This window comes from Sinocyclocheilus grahami, unplaced genomic scaffold (assembly GCF_001515645.1).
Source record: "Sinocyclocheilus grahami isolate Dianchi unplaced genomic scaffold, SAMN03320097.WGS_v1.1 scaffold1151.1, whole genome shotgun sequence".
Lineage (NCBI taxonomy): Eukaryota > Metazoa > Chordata > Actinopteri > Cypriniformes > Cyprinidae > Sinocyclocheilus > Sinocyclocheilus grahami.
In genome coordinates this window covers 159,199-178,875 of record NW_015506330.1, presented here as the reverse complement: position 1 = coordinate 178,875, position 19,677 = coordinate 159,199, and the positions used below count along the sequence as shown (strand labels likewise).

The 19,677-nt window shown below is 40.9% G+C and overlaps 1 protein-coding gene across 20 annotated transcripts in view; it reads right to left on the bottom strand.

Moving 5' to 3' along the window:
• Positions 1-19,677, bottom strand: part of LOC107567371 (protein tyrosine phosphatase receptor type D) — a 304,365-nt gene that overhangs the window by 245,200 nt on the left and 39,488 nt on the right. For all 20 annotated transcript variants that reach the window (XM_016253039.1, XM_016253041.1, XM_016253044.1 and 17 more), the window contains exon 3: positions 8,506-8,529. The gene's annotated coding sequence lies outside the window, so the exon portion shown is untranslated. The remainder of the gene's footprint in view (positions 1-8,505; positions 8,530-19,677) is intronic.

The window sequence follows — 19,677 nt, the reverse complement described above, 5'->3', positions numbered from 1 at the left end:
TCATCCACCACCCACTCATTAAACCATGCAGCCCCGCCCACTTCATCCACCACCCAATAATTAAACCATGCAGCTCCGCCAACTTCATCCACCACCCAATAATTAAACCATGCAGCTCCGCCAACTTCATCCACCACCCAATAATTAAACCATGCAGCTCCGCCAACTTCATCCACCACCCAATAATTAAACCATGCAGCTCCGCCAACTTCATCCACCACCCAATAATTAAACCATGCAGCTCCGCCAACTTCATCCACCACCCAATAATTAAACCATGCAGCTCCGCCAACTTCATCCACCACCCAATAATTAAACCATGCAGCTCCGCCAACTTCATCCACCACCCAATAATTAAACCATGCAGCTCCGCCAACTTCATCCACCACCCAATAATTAAACCACACAGCTCCGCCCACTTCATCCACCACCCAATCATTAAACCACGCAGCTCCGCCCACTTCATCCACCACCCACTCTTTAAAGAACACTGCTCTTCCTACTTCTCTATCAACTCCACCCATGCATTCAGTCATTTCCACCTACTAACTCAACCACACAGCCCCACCTTCTTTCCCACAACTCGACCCACTCAGTCATTTTCACCTACTTAATCATACAGCTATGCCCACTCATTAAACAACATACTGCTCCACCCAAAAGAACACTGCTCTTCCTACTTCTCTATCAACTCCACCCATGCATTCAGTCATTTCCACCTACTAACTCAACCACACAGCCCCTTTCCCACAACTCGACCCACTTAGTCATTTTCACCTACTTAATCATACAGCTATGCCCACTCATTAAACAACATACTGCTCCACCCACTTTTATGTCTCCACCCACTCGCTCATCCACTGTCCTTTTCACTTACTCAACCACAGAGCTCCACCCAAGCATTGAACAACACTGCTTCACCCAATTTCCCTTCGACTCCACCCATTACCTTATCCGCTCACTCATTTACTTAATCACACAACTCCACCCATTCAGTTCTGTTAAATATTGTTTATTTAATCTTCACTCTGGTTCACACTGCTTGTGTTGCTGTTAAAGCGTTAGTGTGTTCAGAGTGACACAAATTTCATTATACAGAGCAGCACAATGTTTGTTTGTGTGCTTTTTTAAATTGATTACAGGCTAATCGGTCTCTGTAAGCCATGATGCGAGTGTGTCTTTGTGCAGCTGTCTGAGTGTGTGAGCGCGTCCTTGTTTCTCATTAAGATCGACGCTTCCTCGCCGCACGAGGAATTACCGCGTCTGATCAGTAAGAAACAAACTCTTAATGACTGACTCGTTCTCATTTACACAGCAGATTATGCTAATGCAATCATAATTCACGCTCTCAGGAGCGACTAAATTACCTGTTCTCAAATCACTGCAGACGCTCGCGGATGCTTTCCGGTCGTCGCGGGAATCTGTGGCGATGAGCTCTTGCTTTAAACACTCTTTCAATTACAGCCCGGCTTCTCCTGCCGCCAGGGCACTTTGGTCGCAGCCGTTCCTCTTATTTATTATGGAAAATTACCCTACACATTTATAATGCAGAGAATGTCAAGCTTTTGTGCACATTTATGTGTGGGTTTGACAGAAATGTTTTCTAATTAGCACTTCCTGCTGCAGCGAGAGGAGCTGAACCAGGGTGCAAGTTACTGACCCTCTAATTAAAGCCTGAATCCCCCCTAGAGAAATCAAAACAACTGTAAATATTCTGTATGAGGACGATTTTAACATCATTTTTTAACTGCACTCTCACAAACTCCACAGCCTTAAAGTATTCTCATCTGCTTCTGAACAGAATTCAGCTTCGCTTGTGGATGTGATTATTGAGTGTTGTGTGTGAGGATCAGGGTCTGATGCTACATCATCACTAAATCATTTAAATGTATACCAGCCTTCAAAATATTTGTTTGATGATAATCCATCAAGGATGCATTAAACTGTTAAAAAGTCACAGTACAGACATTTCAAATAAATGCCATTCTTTTGAACTTTCTATTCATCTGTGAATAATGAATAATAAAATGTATCACGCTTCCCACAAACAAATATTTCACAATATAAGAGTTTTTTCTTCATTTGTGATCAAATACATGCAGCCTTGGTCAGCAGAAGAGACTTCTTTTGAACACTGGTGTATATGTTAATAATTTTAGTGCCCAGAAAAGCGCAATATAAATGTAAGGAATTATTATTATTATTATTAATAAAAAACACACAGTTTCAGACAGAAATCTGGTGAGATCTGTTCAGCGATTGGCTGTGTGAGTTCAGATCTCTAACGTGTATCGTGTTTGACACAGTGTTCAGGACTACAGAGGAGCGTGTGGTTTCTGCTGTGACAATACCTGCTCAATTTACTGAGCTGTTTGCAGCACAGACTGTCATCGTCGGTCACTGTTACTCTCCTCTCGCTCTCCTCTTTTATTTTTCTCTGTTTCGAATAAAATCTCATTCACCAGGAACTAAGGTCTTGATATTAGCAGATCTGTGCATTTTCCATCAGGAAAGAGCTCTGTCTGTGTGTGTGTGCGTGTGTGTGTTATCCTGCTCAGCAGATTTACAGCAGTGTTATCATGGTTCGCACCTTCTGCACTTTAAACAGCAGCATGAATAATGACCGATCGCTGCAGGACTTCATTTAAATGTCTCTTCAGGAGGCTGAAAATGAGAACACTTGCTTTAAAAGCACATGCCACACGACATGTGAACTCAGAACTTCTTTCTGCATCTTGTATGATCGACACTCTGATTTTATTCACTTCTTTTTTTCTGTCTTATTCAATAGTTAGAGTAGACGAGAGTGCTGTCAAAAATTGTCACTGCTCACAAATGACCTTCCCTGGTTCACTGACCGAACCGAGACACAGCTCTTTAATTGAAGGCACAGTTCATCCAAAAACCAACACGGTCATCATTTACTCAAACCTGTATGACTTTCTTTCCTCTACTGAAGCTTTCAAACTTCAAACAAACTCAGAAGCAACAAAAAAAGTGTGATAAAAGCACTCCATCGTTTTCATGTGTTTTCATGTCAAACAGAAGCTTGTGTGAGAAACACAATGAAATGTACGTTTTTATCAAAGTCAAGAAGACTTCAGTGATATGGACCACTTTTATGATGCTACAGTCCTCATTTACTGTAATTACATGGAAAAAAGCAACAGCTGCATTATTTAATTCATCCTTTTGCATTTAATGGAAGAAAGAAAGTCATATTTGTTTGTTACGAGACGAGGGTGAGGAAATAATGACAGGATGATATTTTTCTTAGGTGAACTAACCCTTCGAGACATTGAAATCCAGGCTCTGGCAAGAGTATTATTTTCTCTCTGTCATTCAAACTAATGTCTAAATGTGTAAATTAGCAAATAAAAGGACATCCAGATATAATGGACGAGACCCCAAAAGAACCAAAATAGAGAAAAAGCAAGAAAAGACACAAATGTACAGATATGTGTGAACACAGATCTTTGGAATAATTATTTTCATTGTTCACAGTCGCTCCATACAATCCTTTAATTCAATCTCACACCCACATTAGCTATATGAATCTACATAACAGTCCCCAACACACAGTTAAGTCATATAACAGCACATTCTCTCTCTCTCTCACAAACGTCACTGTTGAGTTTCCAATTACCGGCGGCAAACAGGCAGAGACGGCATTTCTCTTCAGATCTTTTAAAAGCTGCCCAGAGCTTTGGATCATTAAAGCCACACTCAATAAATGACGTTCAATAGAAAATCAGAATAAAAAAAATCAGCAGTCTCACATTCAGAGCGAAATAGGATTATATCACTGAAGGCTTTTTGAAAGGATGGCAATTAGAGAAAGATATGCATGTATTTACTGAGGATTTAACATCAAATCCTGTCTGTCTATCTATCTATCTATCTATCTAGAGAATGAACATTTGCAATTACATTAAGGCTGAACTTCCTTCAGCAGCCACAGGTGGCGCTCTTCTCCTCTCTCCTCAGTGTTAGTACGGAACTCTGAAGCACCATAAACTGAGTGAAATGTAATTAAAATGTTACAGCACAGACCTCAGAGCAGCTTAACACACATCGGCACAGTGTATCGACACAGAACAGTATCATGCGTGTCTAAAGATAAACCAGTGTAATATTTTCTCATATGTCAGCATTAGTAATGCTATCTATTGTTTTTCCAAGGCATGTTAGTAGAGCTAAAATTGGAGCAGTAATGCAATCTAGAGCACATTAGCACAGCTCAACTGTAAAACTCAGCACACCGAGGGTATGTACAGCACACTAAAGAGTGTGGATCAGCACAGACCTGCAGTGATTTTCAGGGCGGTGTTTTTCTCACAGTGTTGCTGGGCGGCTAATTTCTGGTTCATAATTGGGTTGTGTCACAAAAATGTAACATATGATGTAACATATGCCCTCTTGATTGACACTCAATAAATCATTAATGGATCAAAACATGTCAAGCTAAGGACAACTTTTCCTTTTTTATGTCAAAACAAAAAAAGTCTCCCTACTGTAAATTTGTAAAAACAAAACAACAACATTATATTAAAATGAACTACATATAATAACTCAATCATTTTAATATATTCCAGTAAAGTCTGTGTAAAGTCATGTTTACATTTTCTGTTTTTTGCTTGTCTTAAATCTAAATTAATACATTTAGAGAAATATTTTTCAATATTAAATGTGTCAGCTGTTGCCGATTAACTTATTCTTTCAGCAGAACCTAGTTGCGTATCTTACTGTTTTTTATCCCCTAGAGATATTATACAAAGAATGGAAACTAAGCCAACTTTGGTCTCACCTACCAAATACAAAAAAAACTGGAACTGTCTCCTTTTTCAAATGCATGGTGGTATACATTACTGACAGCTGGCCTAGAAATATCCCTGGTGTTAATTTCAGAAATGATAACCTTAGGAATTAATGATATTTCAGCAGCTTACAACCATGCTGGCTCGCTTGTAAAACGTTGTACTATAAACTCCATTATTAGCATTTGTGATTATGTAATTAAATGTTTACATCCTTGTGAGGCCAGTGTTCCCTTGAATCGCTCTGACCAGGCTTTATTAATTACCAGATACATTAAACGAAAATGAGGAGAAATTCATTCGTTCCATTATAACAGCTGAGAGCATGAGCTGTGCAGAGAGCAGGTTACAGAAAACAGCTTCAGTTCACATTTCCACAAGTTTCTACAGCTTCTAAAAATAGAGACAAAAGGAAGAGGCCTAGACCCTGGAGACCAAACCCTCCCTCCTTCCCCCCCTCTCTATATATATCTCTATCTCTCTATCTTTGTTGTGCAAACTGAACTGCAGGATAATTTTACAATAAGCAGGTTGAAATATACATATGCTGTTCTCTTTAAAGTGTCTAATCAAATCCTGTGAAAGTTCTCATATCAAAGTAGTAATTTATGATCAGTGTCTCCCTCAATCTGGACAAACAGATATTTTAGTTTGAAATCAAATGTATACTTCAATAATGTGATGATAACTCACACAATCCACCTGCTGTAGACACACTGTCAGAAACACCTCAGGACTGATACCAGAAGAAAAAGCAAATGTAGAGCATGGCGCTAGCAACACCAGCATCAAGGGTTCAATTCAGGGAATCGGGTTGGGTCTGATCTTAGAACAAAATCAGCTCAGGTCTGATATCAGAACAGAATCATCTTGGGTCTGATTTCAGAACGGAATAGCATCAGGTCTGATCTTAACAGAATCAGCTCAGGTCTGATCTCATATCACCTTGGGTCTGATCTTAGAATAGAATCAACTCAGTCCAATATTAAAACAAAATCAACCCGGGTCTGACCTCAGAACAGAACAGAATCACCCCAGGTATGATCTCAGAACAGAATCTGCTCAGGTCTGATCTCAGAATAGAATCATCTCAGGTCTGATCTTATAACACCTCAGGTCTGACCTAATATCACCTCAGGTCTGATCTCAGAATATAATAATTTTGGGTCTGATCTCAGAACAGAATCATTTCAGGTCTGATCTCAACAGAATCAGCACAGGTCTGATCTCAGAACAGAATCCTTTCAGGTCTGATCTCAACAGAATCAGCACAGGTCTTATCTAATATCACCTTGGGTCTGATCTCAGAACAGAATCCGCTCAGGTCTGATATTAGAAAAGAATAATTTCAGGTCTGATATCAGAAAAAAATTATCTTAGGTCTGATATCAGAAAAATACCATCTATGGTCTGATCTCAAAACAGATTAATCTCAGGTCTGATCTTAGAACAGAATCATCCCGGGTCTGACCTCAGAACAGAACAGAATCACCCCAGGTATGATCTCAGAACAGAATCTGCTCAGGTCTGATCTTATAACACCTCAGGTGTGATCTCAGAACAGAATCATCTCGGGTCTGATCTCAGAATAGAATCATCTCTGGTCTGATCTCAGAACAGAATCAGTTTGGGTCTGATTTAAAAATAGAATCACCTCAGGTCTGATCTCATATCACCTTGGATCTGATCTCAGAACAGAATCAGTTCGGGTCTGATTTAAAAATAGAATCACCTCGGGTCTGATCTCATATCACCTTGGGTCTTATCTCAGGACAGAAGCAGTTCAGGTCTGATTTCACAATAGAATAATCTCAGCTCTGATGTCAGAACAGAATCATCTTGGGTCTGATCTCAGAATAGAATAGAATCAAGAATAGAAAAGAATCAAGTCTGATCTTACAACACCTCCGGTCTGATTTCAAAACAGAATTACCTTTGCTAAAGGAAAATGAGCCACCTAACACAGACAAACTGCCAAATACAGTCATTCCCCAATCCTTTTGTCTTTGTGAGTTGTGAGCTGCTCATCTACCCTGATCTAGTCGAGTATACTAAAATCTGATGAATACATACTATGATGTCATGTTAACCTTCTGAAATTCCCACCAAACTTCAGAATGCTGCAGCTTTAATGAGCATTGAGTATGTGTGTGTCCCCTACAGAGTCTTGGCATCACGTCTGACAATCTTCCCTCTCGTTCTTTCTCTTCTTTCTCCCTTTCTCTAAATGTCCATCTGTTCTTTTCCCCTGGGCCCTTATTATTCACTTCATCCAGGGGTTTCACTCTCCTCTCCTCTCCTCTCCTCTCCTCTCTCCTGATTCTCTCTCTGTCATTCCAGTGTGTTTCTGGGCTCGGTTTCCAAACACACACACACACACACACGCACACACACACACGCACACACACACACACACACACACACACACACACAGAGATTCCCCTCTGCGCTCTCTGGAAACTTCTGCACCCTTTTGTTTCCCGCCGGTGTTGAGCTGTATCTCCTGATTCTCTCTCTGTCATTCCTCGGTGTTTCTGTGCGCGGTTTCCAAACACACACACACACACACACACGCACACACACGCACACACACACACACACACACACACACACAGAGATTCCCCTCTGCGCTCTCTGGAAACTTCTGCACCATTTTGTTTCCAGCAGGTGTTGAGCTGTAAATAGGTCACTGATCCGGATCCGTAATGTTGGTTGGAGAAAGTTTGCAGATTGATTTTTTTTGTGGAGAGTCGAGCAACTGCAACACAAAGGGACTCTAGAGGCGGGGAGTGTCTCCATCCCATGACCCCACAGTCACTCCAGACTTCCTCTTCATCCAGGCGTGATGGCCGCACACAGAGCGTGTTCACACATACAGGTGAAAAAAGCTCTTACTGCAGGCACGTGTAAGTATTGCACAGAGCAGAAGTGCTTTTGTTTGTAATGTGAGACGCTGCATCCATCGCTGACGCATCAAATATTATTTCTTCAATGTACCCAAATATCCACATACTCCCATGAGAAATCATTCTCTTGATAAATAACCTGTATTTTCCAGCCCACATATTATGGGGAAAATGTAACTTGCTAATTATTATTCATAATAATAATTTTGTACATTGTCTCTTGTGGTGAGCTAAATTTACATTTCAATAAAATTCACATTTGAGGCACAGCAGCAGGGAAAGAAAAGAGTTTGTGTTTGTATCACATGGGGTCAACGCACACACACACACACACACACACATATCGGTTTTTCAGTAATGGTGGGAAGTTTTCATGGATTTCTAACCCCTTATAGAAGGGTTTTTGCTAAAATCACCACTACAGTACCACTACTGACACATTTTTTTATTAGCCAGGTAAAATTCTTCCACATTAGCTTCCACATCTAGATGAGCATATACCAGTTTTCATACACAAAATCAATTAGTTTTACACAAAAAGTTACACTGAAGTCTATACATTTTTGACCTGAACATAACAGGTGTGTGTTTTTAAACAGTTCACATTTTTAAAGTGTTCACTGTTGAGGGGCACCATTTGGAAATAGCACCAAAAGAGAAGAAATTATGAAAATGTTGCCACTGATAATTATCACTTCTGCACAGAACTCGACTGCATATAGTGTTTAACACTGATGTCATTCACACATCAGAACGAATGTAAGATAAAGCGAGTGTCTTACCTTTCTGAAAACTCTTGGTCACATCTGCAAGCAAATAAAGAGAGAAGGGAGGGAGAAAAAGAAAAAGAAATTGTCAGTCAACGAGCACGTAAACAAGGGAATATTGTGAATAATGACCACGGCCTGTAAGAACTCAAACCCTCTTGAACCTACAAAACCTCATTTATATTTTTCTCGGTTTCTGCGTTTGCTCAAGTTACATTAATATTTGTCAGAGTCTCTGGGAGACGTTCATTGCTCTAACTATTCATTTTGAGCTCGATTTATGTCTCATTTTGAGATGACACCGTTCATTTCTACTGAACGACAGCAGGAGGAAACGAGACTGAAGTACAATGAGAGCGAGTCGATGTGTTTGTGTGAACTGATATTTAATAGGTCACTCCAGACTCATTATGCAAGAAGGCCAGAGAGCAGCTTCACCGTAATGACATCCTGAGAGAGAATCCATCACACACACTCACGTGGAGTTCAGGTGTCTTTTAAGGGTTATTACTGTTAGCTCATACTATTATAATGGCAAAAATCGCCAGTGAAAAAGTCATGCTCAAATTCAATCTGTGTGTGAAAGAGAGGGATATATGTATTCATGCATCCCACTGAGCATCCATCAACAACCATTTACTGAAATAGCTATAATTAAGTTATGGAGGAAAAATACATTTTACATTTCTATAGGGAAAGCTTGCTATCAAACTGTCATACAAACTTAAATAGTTACTTTATAATATCTCATAAATAAATCAACCATACAGGCAGAACAATCTAGAAATTATCCCGTATACTGTTACTGATTACCAATTAGCAATAATCTTATAGCAGACACGTTTCGCTCAGCTCTGTTTAGAGTCGAGTCTCATCTAGAGCCGGTTAAACACACATCTGCTCTGATTGTGTTTCAACTAGCACGTGACAGGAGCATTCCCTCAGCGCATGTTTCACTTTAACCTGACCAGCGGACCGTTAACTAAACCACTTATTCACTTGTGAAGGGCCAGAGGCTGCGAGCAGCAGGACAATAAAAGTGTTCAGTCATCACTGCCATATGATTTACTACGAATTAACACGCCACTTAACTCAGTCACAGTATGTGACAAAACAGTCTTACTTTTAAAGTTATTTTTTTAAAAAAGAAGAACAAAATCAATTGACAATTTGACATTTTAATTTAAAATACAGTTCTCCCTAAATGCTATTTTCACGCTGTAGTTTTGTTCTAAAATGCCTTCTCTTATCAAATCCATTTATGTTCCAATCTATCCACAACACTATTATGTAACACTATAATGAAAGTTTTTTGTTTTTTTCTTTAGACATGTTTGCACATTCAAACCCAAAATATTTAGGAATGTGACACTGCACATGTTTTGAAAGAGTAATTACTTTAACTGAAACATTTAGTGTTTACTATCGTTCCTCTTGCATTACCGACACACTATTTTCCTGTTTAATACTGTAAGCTGCTTTGACACAATCTGTATTGTATAAAGCGCTATATAAATAAAGGGCAACTTGACTTGACTTGAAACTAGAAACAGACATAACAGGTAACATTGACAACAAATGAGCAGTGGAAATAAAAAAAGGGCAAAACATAGTAAAACAATGTAAAACAAATTAAAAGTCCTTAAAACAGAGCAAAACTGTGATGGTACATCCCCATCCCAGCAGGTGCCTCCTGTCACAACACCTGAACGGTGGAAAGGAGGAGTAGTAACCATGGGGGAGGAGGTGGGAAGGAGGCTAGGACCCCCAGCTGGAACAGTCCACTGAGGTGATGGTGGTGGAAGAGAGCACGGACGAGCCAGTGACGGAGGAGCCGATGGAGGAAGGAGCCAGAGTGGAGGCTCAGTAGTCAGCCCAGGCGGAACCACCTCAGACTGAGCTGGAGTTGGGAGAAATGGAGCCCCAGGCAGAACCGAGGAGCCGGAGACCCAGGGTGACACAGATGGTCAGGATAACCAAGGAGGAGCTGCAAGATCGTGGGACCGAGGTGAAGCCAGGGGCTCAGAAAAGTGCGGTAGAACCCGGTGAAGCCAAAGAGGTGGAGGGTTGAAGCACAGCCCATAGCGAAACCAGGAGCTGAAGGGATGAGAGATCCCAGCAGAGACTGTGGGAGGACAGTCCGTGAAGGAGACAAGGGAGTGTGGAGCCAAGGTGGAAAGGATGGGTCAACAAACCGAGGTGGAACGTAGGCCTCGGAGGACTGAGGTGGAGCAAAGGGATCTGAGCGCTGTGGACTGGGAAGCCCAAAGAGGAGCTGAGGAGCTCAACGGAGCCAGTGGGGAAGGAGGGGCCGTGGTGCTGGATGGGACCAGCGAGGACGACGGAGTCTGGATGCCTTCTTGGGTCAAGGTGAGGCAGTGGGGGGACGGGATGGAGCCAGCTGTGATGAAGGAACTTGGCAGCTAGACAGGACCAGCTTGGAGGCTGGATGGGACCGGTGGGGAAGGAAGGACTCCGGATGGGATGGGAACAGCCGACAGAGGAGGAAGGGCAAGGGTGGGAATCGGCTCTGGGGCATCCAGATTGATGAGGCATTCCACAGCACTGGGCTCGCCGATGGACGTGGAGGTGGGCTTCAGCTCTGGGATGGTCATCATGGCAGGCTCTGGCTCCATCTTCAGATTGGGCTCTGGTTTCAAGTCTGTGGTGGGCATGGGCTCAGGGATGTAACGATATTATCAACATTGTGATATCACGATGTCTCGATATTACCGTGGTCACATGACAATATGAAATGATAGGTCTTCCGGGCAAAAAGTGTAGCTTTTAAAATAGATTTAAACTTCTTATTCTAACATAAAAGGTCTTTAAAGTTGTGTTTTGGACCATTTTGCTTTGGCACAGTATCTGCCAAACAAACTAAAACTGAAAGCACAATATGCTTCATCTCTTCATCAAGTGTTTTTGCGCTGCGTGTTTCAAAGCGAAGCAGACACTTCGTTCATGCGATCAGCTCGTCATCCAGTGTTTTCCGTGAATGAATGCAGTGAACTCGTTTATTGCACGTACTGTGAGTTTAGCGCGCGTTTGGGAACGCAACAGCCACCAGTTATGCTTTATTTTCACAGCAGATGATTACAGCATTTCACTAGATTTGTAGTGAGACACGGTTTTGTTTTTGTAAGCCTGTTTTCACTGAAGCTATAGTGTTCCGTCACAATAAAAGCTTAAAGTACAGTATGAATTGCTGACAGCTAGCGGTTTAAATGCAGTCCAAATTCAAAATATCTCTTTCAAGCGTAGAAATTAGGAAAGAAGTATTGTAATTTCCCTACTGTAGTAGTGTAAAACAAAAATAATAAATCTATGAAATATTAATTTTTCATTTATTCTACAGTGCAATTGTTTTACAATATATAGCTATTACTGGCATTGTTGTTGTTGTTATTATTTGTTTGGCTTCCTAAAACACCAATGCGAATGTAATTTCGACTGAGACAGTATATCACAAATAAAAAGAGGGTTGAGTAGTACAAGTCAATAATTTTTTCTGACTTAAGTTTTCTTAGTTAAGAACGAGGGTTGGAGCTCTTAATTCTGAACTCTCAAAGTGCATTAGATAAAATAATTTCACTTTAAAATAACTTGGTTCTTGAGGAGGGCGGCTCCCCGGATCAAGGAGGAGGATTTGAAATGCTAGAGCCATAGTATTGGCAAGTATTGTGTTCTGTCATGGCTTGTCAAGCAATAATGAAAGGGATCTAATTGCGGCACTAATTGCAGGAACAAAGGAAACTGGAACAAAACTCAGGAAAACAAAGTCAAACAAGCTAAAAGTCCATGAAACAGAAAAAAAGACATACTGTGACTGGATTAAACTGATGCAGCACTGTACATTGCTACGCTTAGGTTTAGTATCAATAATTATTGAAACTTTACAAGTTTTTATGCATAAAAGTAAAGGTTTAATTCATTAAACCTTCATATTTATTGGTCATTAAACGTTATATTGTCCTGTAAACCTAAATGTCTATAGTAAAAATAATCCAGTACTTTGGGCCAAAGGTAGGGAAATATTACTTATATTACAGTTTGTTTTTCTGGACTGCTTACACACTAAATCTTCACTTGTCACAGTTTCTGAAAGCGGACACTCAAACAGCAGAAGCACACACCAAATCTGCAAAACCAGACACTAATTCTCAGCCTTTGAGAAGTGTGTGTGTGTGTGTGTCAGAGAGAGAGAGAGAAAGAAGATGCGTGTGTGTGTGTGTGTGTGTGTGTGTGTGTGTGATATAAGTGTGTACTAATAGATCAAAATGATCTTTTAGCATTGCATGCTACAGCAGAATATTAATCAAGTATGTCATTTCTTTTCTGTTTAATTAACATCACAGTCACATTTTCTGGTCAACAAAACTTTCAGCTACTGGCCTCAAACAGCTCACTGACATCCATCAAACCAACACACACACACACACACACACACACACACACACACTAAACTAAACTCAGCCACAGCTTTACAGACCGAGACACTTTTCACATTAAACGTATGTGAATTTATGAGTCTGTTTACATTGTTTTGCTCTCTGTATCTTCTGTGCTCCAGCAGACTCTCACTGCACTGAAGGACTGAATCAGATCTACACTCATATGCTAAATATACTGTACATATACTGTAAGTGTAAATCTGATCAAATCCTGCTGGTTTACAGTTTATGACCACAACAGAACACAAGCCTGAAGATGCAGCTCTGGAAGATGAAATACTGGAATCTCAATGACAGAACGACAGTAAGAGCAGAACTGATCTGAGGTCAGAGCACTACAGCACTGCTGGAACAACACACATCTGCATTTTATTCATTTCTGTCAGTGGAAAGAAGTGCTTAAGAGCGTGTTGATTCATAACCTCAGAAGCTCAACTAAATATTGTATGAGCTGTTTTATTTTGCATACATTATATATTAGGTTTGCAACAGTTACAAACATTAGGAAAGTGAAAACCAAGCCTGATTTTTGCTATTTTTGTTATTTTCCAGTGCTAACATTAAACAAACAAAATGCGTGCATGAAAATGTATGTTTCTCTAACATATTTAATATATCCCAATATAAACAAATGAACGAACAAACTAAATCTTTAACAACAGTTGTGGGACAAAAACAGTCACCGCAGCAAATTTGTCTTTAAACAGCAGATAAAACAAAACAAACTGTGGAGGTCAGTCATTTGCATGTCAGTCAGACGGCCAATGTCTGGCTCCGCTCTCACACTCTCACAGTCTCATTGGCTGTTGCTCATTGCTGATGGATTTCAAACTCTCATTTTCACAAAATGGTATTCAATGGATCAGACCTTCAAACAGGTCTGAAATCTGTCATAGTGTGTGATAGCTCAATAAAACTGCAAAGTGGACCAGACCTCATGACAACAGTCAAAAGTGAGACAAGATTCTGACCAAGATACGATTCCTCTGACGGCCAAACACCAATCAGGAGACGAACTCCACAAAACAACTCAAAACAGCCAGAGAAAAGTTTCCAAGCTGCAAACTGATGTGGGAAAGCGGCTAACAAGGACCTGACGGATGCCCACACACACACACACACACACACACACGCGCGTGACAGCTCAGTGCTGCAGAAGTTGACGTTGTGCGGGCCGGAAGCAGCCGTCAGAATCCCTGAAACTGACTCAAATGAAACACAGCGATACACAGCTGACAGGTAAAAATAACAAAGTTCTGAGAGACTCGTGGTATTCATCAGCGCTGGCTTTAGTCTGCCGGCTGAGCGGTGGATCTGAGCTGTCAGAATGAAGATCTGCCTGTGATCCCGCCTGCTTCCAGACGACGCTCGATTACCATTGCAAAACAGATTTTAACCACCAAAATGGCTTAATTACACGAGATGAGAGACAGGTGGAGATACGTGCTGCAGAAACACCAGCTCTCCAGATGATAGAGCTGTACGTGATCTACATCAGTACGTCATCTGAAGAAGTGAGTGATGTGGCGATGTAGTTCTAGGGTGTTCTCCATTGTCACTAGGATGTTGTTTTGAAGGTTTTAAACATCATTCTGCATTATTATCCAGCTAGCAATGGCTTTGGCACACCCTAGAAACCATGCACAACACCCAAGCAACTGCATAGCAATGTGTTAAAAACACATATATTGATAGACGGTTGCTATGTTTTAATAGCAAGATATTGCTAGGGTGTTGCAGCACAGGATTTCCCATTCTGCACCTGCCCTCTCTTGCTTAGATTAAGCAACATCTAATTAGGATGTTCACAGCCTTGTGAATAAGAAGTGTGTTAATTGTATTGAATGTGCATTTGTAGTGTACTTCAATGTTTTTGTTTTATGTTTTAATTTTCCTTTTATTTATTCTCTTTTTTCTCTTTTATCCTTCTCTGTACAGCACTTTGGTTCCACTTGTGGTGTTGAAAGTGCTCTACAAATAAAGTTTGAGATGAGTTGAGTAAAAAAATAAATATATATATATATATATATATATATATATATATATATATATATATATTTGCAGATAATGTAATGTTGTACAGCACTTTGGTTCCACTTGTGGTGTTGAAAGTGCTCTACAAATAAAGTTTGAGATGAGTTGAGTAAAAAAATAAATATATATATATATATATATATATATATATATATATATATAACTGTACTTGCAGATAATGTAATGTTTACTATTTTAGTACACTTATTTTCATGTGTTGACTAACATACTAAATCTCACGTAAAGTACGTGATTATAATTGAACTAGTGTGTTATTTGATATTCACTGTTCTCCATCAGAGAGCTGAGTAAGTACAGATGAGGTTTAGAAGAAAAGACATTCGCATTGAGATCGTGAGACAGACCGTCTGCCTCTCTGCCAACACTAGTTTGTCTCCTTTCTGCCGATCTGTGTCATTTCTCTCTCGCTGCAGTAACACCAGGAACACTGGACACCAGGAAGGATGCCTCCCCTGTATCACCACTGCCATGACAACCTCTTTGCAACAGTATCACCGCTGCCATGACAACCTCACTGTAACTGTATTACTGCTGCCTGACAACCTCACTGTAACTGTATGACCGCTGCCATGACAACCTCTTTGCAACTGTACCTCCCCTATATCACCACTACCATGACAACCTCACTGTAACAGTATCACCACTGCCATGACAACCACTTTGCAACAGTATCACTGCTGCCATGACAACCTCACTGTAACTGTATTACTGCTGCCTGACAACCTCACTGTAACAGTATCACCGCTGCCATGACAACCTCTTTGCAACTGTACCTCCCCTTTATCACCACTGCCATGACAACCTGACTGTAACTGCATCACTGCTGCCGTGACAACCTCATTGCAATTGTATCACCGCTGCCATGACAAACTCAATGAAACAGTATCACCGCTGCCGTGACAACCTCATTGTAACTGTATCATCGCTGTCATGAAAGCCTCACTGTAACTGTCTCACCTCTGCCATGACACCGCTCCCCTTTTTCTTAGTCACTATGACAACTTTATTGTAACTCTACACCACCATATTTTCAGTCGCCATGACAACCATGCTGAAATTCTACATAACCATCAGTCACAGTACTATTACAAACTAACTGCAACTCTACTGCTATTCACCACAAGAATCTCTAAACAGCCAGCTGTAACAACATTGACACCTTGCTACAACTCTAATCTCCCCTTTTCTCAGTCACCATGACAACACCACTTTTACTGTACTCTTTCCTTTACCAGTTACCATGACAACCTCTATGCAACTATCTATCACAATATGGTGACAACTTCACTGCAACTCTGCACAACCCTCTATCAGTCACCATGACAACCTCACTGAAACTCTCCCACATCACTGTCACCATGACAACCTCACTGCAGTTGTACACCAACCTATATCACAACACTGTGACAACACCAGTGCAACTCTACACTATTTCAGTTACCATGACAACCTCATTGCCACTATTCCCTTTATCAGTCACCATGACAACCTTGCTGCAACTCTACACAACCTTCTACAAGACCATGGCAACTTCACTGTAACTCTACTTTCCCCCTATAATATAGTCACCATGACAACCTCATGCTATTCTTCAACCTAGAAATCATGATGTCACTGTCACTATGAAAACTTGCAGCTGTAACTGTAACTGTACTGCCCCTAACCTAGTAACCATGACGACCCTGTCACTGTCCAAGTTCACTGACTAGTGGACCAACACTGTGTGACATTTCCACAGAACCATTACACCATTGACTAACGTTTGCTCACCTCCAACAAACTTTAACATGAGCATGTCAGTGTCTGTCTCTTTCTCTTACAACTACAGGCAACAACAAAAAAAACTTTTACGTGTGATTGACAGTAGTGGTCCCTCACAGCAGTAGTGTGTGTGTGTGTGTGTGTGTGTGTGTGTGTGTGTTAGTGTAGTGTAATGCATAGGCGTCTGTCTTTGTTTACAAGCAGAATTTGTGAGCAATCTCCGGCTTCACAGTATGATCCATGCTTCCACACACACACACACACACACACACACACACACACACGTGACAGCTCAGTGCTGCAGAAGTTGACATTGTGCGGGCCGGAAGCAGCCGTCAGAATCCCTGAAACTGACTCAAATGAAACACAGCGATACACAGCTGACAGGTAAAAATAACAAAGTTCTGAGAGACTCGTGGTATTCATCAGCGCTGGCTTTAGTCTGCCGGCTGAGCGGTGGATCTGAGCTGTCAGAATGAAGATCTGCCTGTGATCCCGCCTGCTTCCAGACGACGCTCGATTACCATTGCAAAACAGATTTTAACCACCAAAATGGCTTAATTACACGAGATGAGAGACAGGTGGAGATACGTGCTGCAGAAACACCAGCTCTCCAGATGATAGAGCTGTACGTGATCTACATCAGTACGTCATCTGAAGAAGTGAGTGATGTGGCGATGTAGTTCTAGGGTGTTCTCCATTGTCACTAGGATGTTGTTTTGAAGGTTTTAAACATCATTCTGCATTATTATCCAGCTAGCAATGGCTTTGGCACACCCTAGAAACCATGCACAACACCCAAGCAACTGCATAGCAATGTGTTAAAAACACATATATTGATAGACGGTTGCTATGTTTTAATAGCAAGATATTGCTAGGGTGTTGCAGCACAGGATTTCCCATTCTGCACCTGCCCTCTCTTGCTTAGATTAAGCAACATCTAATTAGGATGTTCACAGCCTTGTGAATAAGAAGTGTGTTAATTGTATTGAATGTGCATTTGTAGTGTACTTCAATGTTTTTGTTTTATGTTTTAATTTTCCTTTTATTTATTCTCTTTTTTCTCTTTTATCCTTCTCTGTACAGCACTTTGGTTCCACTTGTGGTGTTGAAAGTGCTCTACAAATAAAGTTTGAGATGAGTTGAGTAAAAAAATAAATATATATATATATATATATATATATATATATATATATATAACTGTACTTGCAGATAATGTAATGTTTACTATTTTAGTACACTTATTTTCATGTGTTGACTAACATACTAAATCTCACGTAAAGTACGTGATTATAATTGAACTAGTGTGTTATTTGATATTCACTGTTCTCCATCAGAGAGCTGAGTAAGTACAGATGAGGTTTAGAAGAAAAGACATTCGCATTGAGATCGTGAGACAGACCGTCTGCCTCTCTGCCAACACTAGTTTGTCTCCTTTCTGCCGATCTGTGTCATTTCTCTCTCGCTGCAGTAACACCAGGAACACTGGACACCAGGAAGGATGCCTCCCCTGTATCACCACTGCCATGACAACCTCTTTGCAACAGTATCACCGCTGCCATGACAACCTCACTGTAACTGTATTACTGCTGCCTGACAACCTCACTGTAACAGTATCACCACTGCCATGACAACCACTTTGCAACAGTATCACTGCTGCCATGACAACCTCACTGTAACTGTATTACTGCTGCCTGACAACCTCACTGTAACAGTATCACCGCTGCCATGACAACCTCTTTGCAACTGTACCTCCCCTTTATCACCACTGCCATGACAACCTGACTGTAACTGCATCACTGCTGCCGTGACAACCTCATTGCAATTGTATCACCGCTGCCATGACAAACTCAATGAAACAGTATCACCGCTGCCGTGACAACCTCATTGTAACTGTATCATCGCTGTCATGAAAGCCTCACTGTAACTGTCTCACCTCTGCCATGACACCGCTCCCCTTTTTCTTAGTCACTATGACAACTTTATTGTAACTCTACACCACCATATTTTCAGTCGCCATGACAACCATGCTGAAATTCTACATAACCATCAGTCACAGTACTATTACAAACTAACTGCAACTCTACTGCTATTCACCACAAGAATCTCTAAACAGCCAGCTGTAACAACATTGACACCTTGCTACAACTCTAATCTCCCCTTTTCTCAGTCACCATGACAACACCACTTTTACTGTACTCTTTCCTTTACCAGTTACCATGACAACCTCTATGCAACTATCTATCACAATATGGTGACAACTTCACTGCAACTCTGCACAACCCTCTATCAGTCACCATGACAACCTCACTGAAACTCTCCCACATCACTGTCACCATGACAACCTCACTGCAGTTGTACACCAACCTATATCACAACACTGTGACAACACCAGTGCAACTCTACACTATTTCAGTTACCATGACAACCTCATTGCCACTATTCCCTTTATCAGTCACCATGACAACCTTGCTGCAACTCTACACAACCTTCTACAAGACCATGGCAACTTCACTGTAACTCTACTTTCCCCCTATAATATAGTCACCATGACAACCTCATGCTATTCTTCAACCTAGAAATCATGATGTCACTGTCACTATGAAAACTTGCAGCTGTAACTGTAACTGTACTGCCCCTAACCTAGTAACCATGACGACCCTGTCACTGTCCAAGTTCACTGACTAGTGGACCAACACTGTGTGACATTTCCACAGAACCATTACACCATTGACTAACGTTTGCTCACCTCCAACAAACTTTAACATGAGCATGTCAGTGTCTGTCTCTTTCTCTTACAACTACAGGCAACAACAAAAAAAACTTTTACGTGTGATTGACAGTAGTGGTCCCTCACAGCAGTAGTGTGTGTGTGTGTGTGTGTGTGGGTGTGGATGTGTTTGTATATGTCTGATAT